At 43.4% G+C, this 11302-nt stretch overlaps 1 long non-coding RNA gene across 1 annotated transcript in view; it reads right to left on the reverse strand.

Annotated features, from left to right (window-relative positions):
• Nucleotides 1-3367: 3367 nt before the first annotated feature.
• LOC308136234 overlaps nucleotides 3368-11302 on the reverse strand; it is a 40890-nt gene continuing 32955 nt past the window's right edge. Inside the window, exon 3 of the long non-coding RNA XR_013936824.1 lies at nucleotides 3368-3620. This is a non-coding gene — a long non-coding RNA (uncharacterized lncRNA). The remainder of the gene's footprint in view (nucleotides 3621-11302) is intronic.

Here is an 11302-nt window from a genome sequence, read left to right on the forward strand (position 1 = left end):
TCAAGCTACTAAAGTCCTTATTTCCTGTTCCTGTTACGTCCGCTTTTATTTCTAAATTCATCCCAAATGCATGATGCTTGTGCTAATCAACTGGATTACCAGTCTGGAACTCTCTTCTAATCCAAATTAAAATGTACGTTTCATGAGCTTGTTGTTTGATTTAGAATTAGCCAGAACCGTTTGAGAGCCGCCATCTTTTTCTGTCCTGCTCCTTGTTAGCATTAGCATGAAGCCAAAGCTGTTATCGTGACCTTTACTTTATCACTAAATTCCTGTTTACTTGTGGATTATTGTCATCATTAATGCCAAACTAACACAGTCCTCTTGAAGCTGACACGAAGCTGACATGAACGACATTAGCATTAACATGTTTTCATTAGCATTAGTGTCCCTTTCTTAAAGGTTTCTGTTGTTGTTGTTTTTGTTTAGCACATATACACAACAATAATCCAGCTGTGTGTGACTCAACCAGCACAAGAAATGCAGTTTAAAACAGTTTTGAAGTTGAAGAAAAACAGTTGTAATGAAGTTGTAGGTTGTTTTTGTTTGTTTGTTTTCGTGATGGATATTGATCTGATGTTACGAAAGGATCAACACAGTGGGATGAACGTTTCAGGTTTTAATTTATAAACATGATCACAGTTTCGCATTTCAATATAAGAAATGTTTGTCCCTCGACAACATTTATTCGTGTACTTGTTTGTGTTTTGCCCTCCTGCGTTTCACACACACACACACACACACACACACACACACACACACACACACACACACACACACACACACACACACACACACACACACACACACACACACACACACACATATTCTCTGAAAGCCTCGGTGAAGGAGCGTCAGCTCCCAACCTTTTAATGTGAGCCAGTTGCACCGTGATGTGGGTTCAGACTACCAATATGAAACAAGCCACTTAATGATTAAACATATTCTGGGATGTAATGGAAGCACACTTTTATTCCAATTCCCTTTACAGATATATACGTAACTGCTCCAGTAAGTAGAAAGAAGCAATGTGAATGAAAAAAGATGAAGTCATTTAAAATGAAGTGAATTATAAGAAAAATAAGAAACGCATGTTGATGTAACATGCCGGTACAAAGAAGGCAGGAGTTTCATCTTGGAGCTCTGGTTTCATATAAGTGAGGAGACAAAGGAAACTAATGGTCCTCAGGGATGAAAAATTAAGATTGATTGATGACATTAAAGTATAGAGGCACTGTATCAACCCCTCTCTTATCTGGAACCGTATAATTCCAGTGGTAAAAACCAGGACGGCACAACGGCAAATGTTTCTGACACCAGAGTGAAGATGTTTGAACAGCATGTGGCCATTATTGTTCAATTCGCCGCTTTACAACACTTTATTCAAGGACAAGCACGAGTACTAACTTTTAGTTTCTTGCCAATATCGAATACTGACATGAGAACTGGTTGATTCGTACTTTATACACAAATGAACCACCTGCACCTGGCGAGAAAGCGTGATCAAATACCTGAGTTAAACATGTAGGAAACTTGACTTCTGATTCAACAATAATCATATAAACCTTCTGACAAAACGAAATAGTTGGCGCCATGTACAGTATATAAAACGAGTCATACCAACGGACACACAGAGCGCGTAGCAAAGCAAATAGAATGCTTTGGTTTTTTTTTTTAATTATCATTATTACTTGTTGTTTTTAATAAATGTCACAAATTTAGCTTGGATCTTTATGTGTGACTGTAAAAATATAAAAAGTCACTAATGAAAAACCTGAGGAGTCGTGTGGAAATAAAATTGCTCCCTGACTGAAGTGCTGCACAGCGGTGGGGGGGGGGGGGGGGAGAAACACTGCGTCTGTTCAGGCCCGTGAAACGGCAAAGAGCGAGGAAGAGGAAGAGGAGAGGAAGAGGAAGAGGAAGAGGCTGGGCGGCGGATGAGAAACAAGATATGAAGAGATGGGAGGTATTTGGGTTGAGCTGGAAATATGGCTCTATGGTGTTCCTTCTCTCTTCTCCTCCTCTATCTGAGGTGGCCCTCTGTGGAGCGGTGGGGGGTGGGGGAGGGATGGTGGGGGTGCTTCTTGACTTGCCCTACCAAGGTCAATGGGTTTGTTCTGGCAGGGCCTGCAGCAGTGAATGGGCATCATTACAGTTTCATTACAGCGAGAACTGGCTGGAATAAAAGCTGTGTTTAACATCCAGGAGAGGACGGAAGGAGAGATGGGGGGATTGAGGGGGGCCGTAGTGGTGGTGGAGGTGGTGGAGGAGGGGGGGGGGGGGGGCATGGATCTCGATGAGGAGCAGAACAACATCTTTTCAAGTATCACATCTGATGATATAGAGCTTTTGCTTCCTGGACTAATCAGAGTGGTGGACTGGACCAATCCTATACTGAACTACTTAAAACCATCAGACCCACGGCGGAGCAGCAGCTGGACATCCGGGACACATCTGGACACATCTGGACGGGACGAGATGATTCTGTGTCTGAGGGCAGAGTTTCTCCTGAGATCCTCCAGTTCAGCTCAGCGGTGAAGCGTCACGTGGCGACGTTACGTAACCGACGTGACCAGTGGGGAGAATCTGACTCCAAACTATGGAGGCTGGACCAGAACCAGTGAGGACATGGACTCTGTCTAGGAGACGGGTGGACAGGAACCAGTCCTCTGGTTCTTTCTCAGTGGACCTGATCAGATTGATCAGGGTCTATTGGTTAGCCTGGTATTTACTCTGATCACACTTTACTTCAGGTTATTTATGTCCATGTAAACACAGCTGTGTGTCTGAGGACAGGGTTTGATAGAATAGAATAGAATAGAATATAGTTAGTATAGTATAGAATAGAACAGAATTGTATAGAATAGAATGGTATAGAATACAATAGAATAGAACTTTGTCGTGTAAACGTGAAACCTTTCTGAAATGAAAACGCAAAAACCATGTGTTTCACTTGAAGCGCTGTAAACAGAATAAATTATTTATCGACTTTCATAAAACATCATCCGTTTTTTTCCCTTCAAGTTAAAAATGCATTCAAAAATTCTAATTTCTAAATACTTGAATACGCAATGGGTTAATTCTTCATATTCTTTGTGTTTGAGTGTCACTTTGAATTCAAATGGAAAGGAGAGTTGGTGTTTAGTTCATGAAATGTCATTTTGAAAACGGTCGAAATCGATTAATTTCATAATGAAAAATTAAACTTTCATTAGTTTCAACACATAATTTAAGATGGTGAATATACATTTAAAGTACTAATGATTTCATCTTGACCAGAATGACAAAAACCTGATGGAAATCTGCCTTCATGGTCCAGTTTGAATCACAACACCAGTACAAACAAGGAATATTCAAGGAGGTTTTATTCTGGCATTATTTGCACTGTACACTTTATTCCCTCGAAAGGCACACATGAAAACATTCGTAGAAAAACGACAGTACATTTATATAATTAACAAGCATCACTTGTCTTCATATAGATCCAGTTATAGGCCATCGATCAGCACAGAGGTCCAGATATATTTTATTCTGGAAGCGGGACGAGGACTGACAGTCCGGGGGGGGGGGGGGGGGGCGGAGCCTGGCAGTGGGAGGGTTCCTCCTGAAGAACATGCAGTCTGAAGAAAAATGACAATATAGCATGCTGGCTATTACAAAGGAGATATTTGCTGAAAAGATAACTTGTTTCATGGTGAAATTTTACTTCACTTATTATCCTATTATCAATGCATTCCAGATACCAGCGTCGTTCTGCAGAGACGTTCCAAAAATCAACAAGTTCTTGATTCCACGCTTCATTTTAGTCCCGTTTGAACCAGATATTTTATGTGTTTAAAACTAGGCATGCACCGATACGACTTTTTTAAGGTGTAAGTATGAGTACTGACCCTTAGGTACTTGTGGATACCGATACTGAGTACTGATACGAGAGCTTATTAAATTCTATACAGCCTAAAATGCAATACATTAAAGAGAACAAGAGCCTCCAACGGGCCTAAAGGCTTCAAGATACTACTACATACAGGATTCTACTACTAATACTGTGCACATAAGGCAGTGCGTACTGTATTAGTAGTAGTAGTATCCTGAAGGCTTCAGGATACCACTACTAATACAGTACACAAAGATGACGTCACATAGTACTCTCCAGGTTGTAATCAGGATCTTTAACGAGTACTCCATGCGATATACTGCTATGGGTATCGGTGCATCCCATGTTAAAACTTCAAATATATACACTTATATAAACCTCATATTGAGACATTTTTGTCTGCACAAAAATACGACATGCGAATATTAGTGTCACGTGCCTTCAACTCATACACTTTTTTACATCACATAATGAAATCAATACAGAGAGACGTATGTGAATGTTAGCATAGCACAGAATGTTAGCATAGCACAAACATTTTGGAGACAAACATCACTTGGCGTGGTCAGCTTTGCATTTCTAATATAAAATAAACAAATATAATAACGCACTCTATAAGAACAAACATCTCTTACTTACTTAGACATAAATACATCATTCCTACTAAGCTCAGTTTGCACGCAGCCTAGCAGTGCAGAGAAGAAGAAACGTGTCAAAGAATGTCTGACTGAAGTTATTTTTTTTAAATAAAGGTTTAAAAATACCTCCAAAGAGTGAATTTAAAAGCAGCTTCTATTAATAAGCCTGAAAGCGTTGACAATCATGAGGAGCGTGAGCAGGAGACTTTATTTAGACACCTCTGGAAGACGTCTCCCGGTGAAGACGACAGCACACCTATATATATATATATATATATGTTTATTGACGAGCGTCAATAAAAACTGCATGAAGACCTTTCAGATTTCTACTGGGAATAATTCCAATTCCAATTTAATTTCTTTACTCTTTCAACGTTTGACACACTAGGAAGGGTATTTAGAACTCAAAAGGATGTAACTATATACTATTCATAAAACGGAAATGTCACAATTTCAACTATTTCAACCTCTTGTTTCCATCATGAGTTTGAGAGTCGGACGAAGAAATGAGGAATTTACCAGTTATGGTCAGTTTCAAGAACAAAAACTAAACTTTAGATGAAACATCTTCAGAATTAACCAGAAGGCCTTTATGTACAACATTTTTGATTTTGGGAAGAATCAATAAAAAAGGACCAAACTCATTGCACTATTATTAATTTTTTTTTTTTTTTTTTTTTTTTTTTTAAATCTAAACCACAATTAGGAGAAACTGGAGAAAAAGAAAAGAAAGCTATGTGACACAACTGGAAACTGCAAGCTGCTGAAAGCTTAGCAGCGACGGTTCGGTCAGAGTTTAGTAACTGCATCTCTGAGCTTTTAGCTAAGAAGGTAAAAATGTCTAAAATGGTTCAAAAGTTCAGACAGCTGAAAAGGCTGAGAGTTAAAACAACAAAGTGGCTCATTTGTGAAACAATTTTCTGACCACCGGAGTGAAACAGCTAAAATCTGCTGGAAAGTAAAAATCAGGAAAAATGGTCTAAAAAATGTCCCTAACACATTCTAAAAATTTTTTTATAAAAAATGAAAGGAGTAAAAACAGGTGAAGAACCTCAACAAAAAACAAACAAACAAGCAAAGCAAGTATAACACCTCATGTGATATTACTTGAAAAAGATGAGCTCAAACAGCTAAAACTACTTAAAACGGCTTAAATAAACCTAAAACAGCTAAAAATGACGCAAAAAAAAAAAAAAGATGAAAAGCTTAAAATGAAAAAAGCTCAGGTCACAATAACTGGTACAAAGAAAACCATCTAAAGTGTTGAAAACAATTGAATCTTCGCCGGCAACGTCAGCTAAAACAGTTTGAAAGTAGAAATAGACCGATGCTGATCTGGTGTCAGATCTGATCCTGGACGGAGTGTCGTACTTGTAACAAGACAAAGAAGCAAAACAGACTGTAAATCATGTTCTGCCAAAATGTCGAGGAGGCAAAACGTAGTTCATACAACGCCGGAGCAAATACTGCCAATCTGGATTTTCTCTTATGGAGGTAACTTCAGGGATTAACCTGTTTTCTGTACTACGACGCTGGTTCACTTCTTACCGGGTTAAATCTCCATGGCAACTGACTCCGAACCGCTGACCTGCTCCGGAGCAGGTTATGTTCTGGATGAGATCACAGTGAGTATCAAAGCTCCGCCTCCTGGCCAATCAGATCTCTTGGAAAATGACCCGCCCCCTTTTTTTTTTTTTAGAAGATCCTGATCCGGTGCGCAGACAGTGAGCGGAGAGCAGCGCCTGTGAGAGATTTTTTAGAGGAAGGTGGACTCTTTCTGACGTGATAAAACCAACGCCTGGTCAGACCTCGTGCTTCGTACTACTGAGGTTAAAGGTCAGGCCTGACAGAACTGCAGAAACATGAATTTAGGGAACAACACGGCTCCTCCTTCCTTCACGTGTGAGGAATTAATAGTCCAACGCAGAACACACTTCGCACGGGGGCGGAGTCTCAAAAGAACTCCATGGAAAATCGAAACGAAAAGTAGAGCCAGGTGCGAGCTGCGCTACATGCTACATGCTACATGCTAAAGGATTTCAGGGCTCACACTCCATATAGAGCAGTATGTATGGAGCAGTACGGAGTACGGCTCTGCTCTATGTCATGTAGAAAACGGTGGATTTGCGGCGACGGATCGCCTTCTCATATCGGTTGTTCTTTAAGTGAATTGGGCTTCATGACATTTAATAAATACTCGAACCATTGGTAATCGGTATTGGCAGGTCACTGAAGGTTAGCACTCAGTGGGGTTACACTTTCTTCCCCCAGGCTGATGAACACTACCCATATGTATATTATTTGATTTAAATGATCATCTACTCTATAATGTCAACAGTGAAAGTTAACTACCTCATGTTTACTATGTTATCTATTATCTTGTACATATTAGCCTTTAATTACTTGTTTATATTAGTTTTTTTTATTGTCAATATTTAATGTTAACATTTGTACAAAGAGAGCACAGTCTACATTAGTTAAATTCCTTGTGTGTGAAGCATACCTGTCCACTAAAGCTGATTCTGATTCATACTCGTCCTTTTTTAAGAACGTGACAAAACGTCAGAATCCCAGTCTTTATGTTCCAGATCTGATGATGTCTGTCCGAGAACTTTTTTTTCTCTCCACAAAAAAACTTACCTGAAGCAAAAAATGTAAACTGTGCTTTATTAAAGTTTCCTGCAACACGTGCAAAGGTTTCCATTTATTCGACCCTTCGGTTTAATGAGAGCCGCCATGCAGCCACACACCACATTTTAAAGCCATTTAACTTAAACTGGATTAGCCCGAACGATAATTGTATACTTGGAATTGGAGAACCAAGAGATGCATCATTCAGATGCAATAACCGCCATTAAAAAAACCCACAAGATGCTTTTAGCTTAAGTTTAAAAACCCTGGGAGAGACAACTAGAGCGAAGGCTTCGTGCAGCACCCGATAAGCTGAGAACCGATGGTGAGAAAAGGTTTGGGAACAATGATCTGAGAGTTGTCGAACTGTTATTGTCTTTGCTCATTCACTGTTGAATCTGACTGACCGCCAACTTCTGTTTAAACATCTGAAAGAAACTACCTTGTTATCATATCAGCGCTTGTGCCAAGCATCAGTAATCGGACTGGTATCGTTAGGGATGCGCCGATACCAGTACTGGCTCTGATACTGCGTGGAAGACACCCAAAACAACCCGGGGAGTACTAAACGATGTCATGCGTCAGCAAGGACGTAAGCGAGCAGGAGCGACGTTTTGGAGGTACTGACAAAAGTAAGACAGACTGTAAAATCAAGTTCTGCTGAAAGGGGAAGCATAAGCTAGTAAAACGCAGTAAACTTAATCCAGCAGAAACATTTGGACAAGCAGAGGCGCTTATTGGTTTAACTGCTCAGCACTTAAGCACCTAACACAACTCTAAGCTATGCTACATGCTATATGCTACATGCTACATGCTACATGACGAACGATTCCCAGGCCTCACACACCGGAGCTGCAGTGTGTGACGGAGGCGACAAGGGAAAATCTGAATTTATGACATTTATGATATTTGTAACGAGCAGAACATTCAAACAGTATTTTTTACACTCAAATATGTACGAATATATTTCAATTTATTTACCTCTAATTAAATTGTCTTTGTACTCTTCAAAGATCCAAACTGATCCCTGAACACCTCGACGACAAAGAACTTCTGTAGAAATGCGGGGATTAAAAAAAACCCCATCAAAAACCTGCTATGTTCAGTGACAGGAGGAAGAACAATCTCAGTGCAGATCTCAGACTCGGTACTTCAGCTCTGTGAGCGTGTTTCTCTTCATCTCAGCATCAACGCCGTCGACTACTCCAGTGATGTGGCAGAAAACCTGCTAATCTGTCTGCAGACACACGTCTTCCGCCACCCGAGACGCCGAGACAAAGACTGGGGGACAGACAGAAGTTTTTTTTTTTGTTTTTTTTTTACTTTTTGGTTGATACGGCAGCAAAGTGTTAATGTTGACTCATCAGGGGGATTTCCAGCCCGCCTTTAAATCTGACGGCCGTCGTACTCCGCTCGGCTGTACCTGCATTTCTATTGGACGGCGACGAGATGAGTCGTTTGACATGCTGGCACCCCGCCAGACATCCGTCCCTCTCAGATTAACGAGGCTCGTATGGAGTTGGGTTAATCTGCTCGCGTGATGTGGCTCCCCCGAGCACGCGCGCGCACACACACACACACACACACACACACACACACACACACACACACACACACACACACACACACACACACACACACACACAACACACACACACACACACACACACACACACAGACACACACACAGACACAGACACACACACACACACACACACACACACACACACACACACACACACGCTGAAAATGCACCCGTCCGCCCCACCAGCACATTTCAAGCCGCCCATACGGGCAAACAAAACAGTTTGGCAGAAAACACAGGATGAAACAATGGAAGCTCTGGATCGGCCCCAGATTCTAAATCTCTTCAAGTCGGCCGAACTGTTGCGGCGCCGCCGGGAAAAAGGTTTGGCGAACTCAAGCCACGTGGCGGGTGTGTAACTACGAGAGCAGGTACGCAGGTACGAGCAGGGTCCAAGACCGCCACCGCCGCCTCCCGGAGTCACAGGTGAGCAAAAACCGAGGAGGACCGGCGTGGAGCTGCGACGCCATCTTGTTTCAGCGACAGACTGGGATAGAAAGGGTGGCGAGCCCCTCTGCAGTGAGAGCACACAACTCAGACATATTGGCAGACACACACACACACACGCACCCACACACCACACACGCACGCACGCCACACGCACACGCACGCACGCACACACACACACACACACACGAGCACATGCTGACCAGCTCCGGTTATTGATGAGTGAGCTTCTCTCGCCTCAGTGAGCAGACTGTTGGTGAGAAGGACAGAAAGTGAGCAGACTTGCAGAAAAGATAGTAAAAAAAAAAAAAAGAACTGCAGAGACGGTGAATGTTGCACCGTGAGGCCCCAGCGCCACGGCGGCGCTGCCAACGCGGTCGAGCGTCGATCTTTCTGATTGGGAACTTTACAGCTGAATGCGGATGAAGCCCGTCACTTTTCTCCAGGCGGTTTGGGCGTCTCCCTGCAGTAACGCAAAGCCGACGGCGCCTCCGCGCATGCACCTGCACCGTGCATCCATCACACCTTTCCAATACTCCACCTTAAAAAAAAAAAAAAAGTCCACCTTAAAGAGGACTGCATCAATCACGGGCTGCGGTGCATTTCAGGATGAACAAGGCCACGAACGGTCCGACTGAAACAGAAACCCCACGTCTGGTTGTAGAACAGGTGGCGTTATCGACCGCCGCACCTGAACCCGCCGCACAGGAAAGGAAAAAAAAGACATCTATATGGGGGGGGGGGTCTGAGATGCAAACCAGCCTGGTTGATAGGGACATTTCCCTGTCTGTTAACAAAAGACCTCATCTAAAGGATGTGGAGCAGCGGATGTGCCCCACCGGTCTGCCTGCGTCTGTCCTCCACGTCTGCCGGCGCCGTGGGGACACGGTGTACAGACTGGCGTGCAGCAGCCCAACAATGCAGAGAAGGGGGCGGCGGCTTGACACTACGTTGCTCGGCGATACCGTTTCCCAAACAAATCTGTTGGGAAATTAGATTTGGATGCAGCAAAAAGATTTAAAAAAAAAAAAAAAAAAGAAGAAGAAGAGAGGGGTAGTCGGAGGTGGGGGCATTACATAAGAGAATCACTAAAGCAGCAGATTAGCCACACGGGGGGGGGGGGGGGTGTTCATGTTTAAAATCCATATCAGTTCATGAGCCGCAGACTGGAAGCGTCTCCTGATCGGATCACATCTCACTGCAGGCGACAGGAAACTGTCAGAATTCTTTTTTTTTTTTTTTTTAAAGTCTTCATTGATAAGACACGGGTCAAAATGACACCAAACCACTTCAGACCATCGTGTAAAATATCTCCCTGTGCAGCAACCGCTGGCGATCAATACCCCCCCCCACCCCATTAAAACCAGATGTGAGACACGATAAAGTACACAGGAGAGCACCTCTGGAACTCGTGCTGCCCAAGCAAAGCTGCTGCTCAAACGTTCGCTCAGGACCTCAGGGGAGCGGCGCCGCTCGTCAGGAGAGCCACTGATTCAACAGGACTGCTCTTTGCCGTCATCCAAAACTCTGCACGTTCACATCAGTGAACGCCGAGGTCGATCGGGGCGACGCCACCCGCAGACTGACCCCAACGCGTCCGACAAGTCACGCACTCTGAACCGCCTGAACGTCACCGGTTTCATCATTCGGGTGCGAGGATGGATCGCCGGCACTCTTCTTTGTTGGTGGGAAATGATCTTCAACATCGCAGAGGGTTCGCTGAGGTCAAGCACATGATGTACAGAGCTGTCATGGTCACGCTCTCGACATTACTCTGTGCCGCTCTCAAGTCAAGCAGGAGGGAACAAAGAGCCGGAGCTCCACTCGAGTAACCCCGTACCCAAAACCACCACGCCATAGCTCTATAGCACTCACGCTAACTAGCTGTCGTACCTGCAAGAAACGAACAACTGCCAACTGAGTTCTTTAAGTCTGGAGTTTTGCCCTCCGGACCGTTTGAATCCAGCGAAGCATTTCATCAGAATGCGTCGTTAGAATGAAGCGTTTTAAAGAGCCAACAGGTAGCAGGGGAGGAAGCCGGGCCGCGAGCGCCAAAAGCAGATCACTGGTGTGTGTCACCGATTGCTTCCTGTCATTCATCCACGCACCTTCAGCTCAGCAAACTTT

The sequence above is a fragment of the Blennius ocellaris genome (genome assembly GCF_963422515.1).
Source record: "Blennius ocellaris genome assembly, chromosome: 2".
Taxonomy (NCBI): Eukaryota; Metazoa; Chordata; class Actinopteri; order Blenniiformes; family Blenniidae; genus Blennius; species Blennius ocellaris.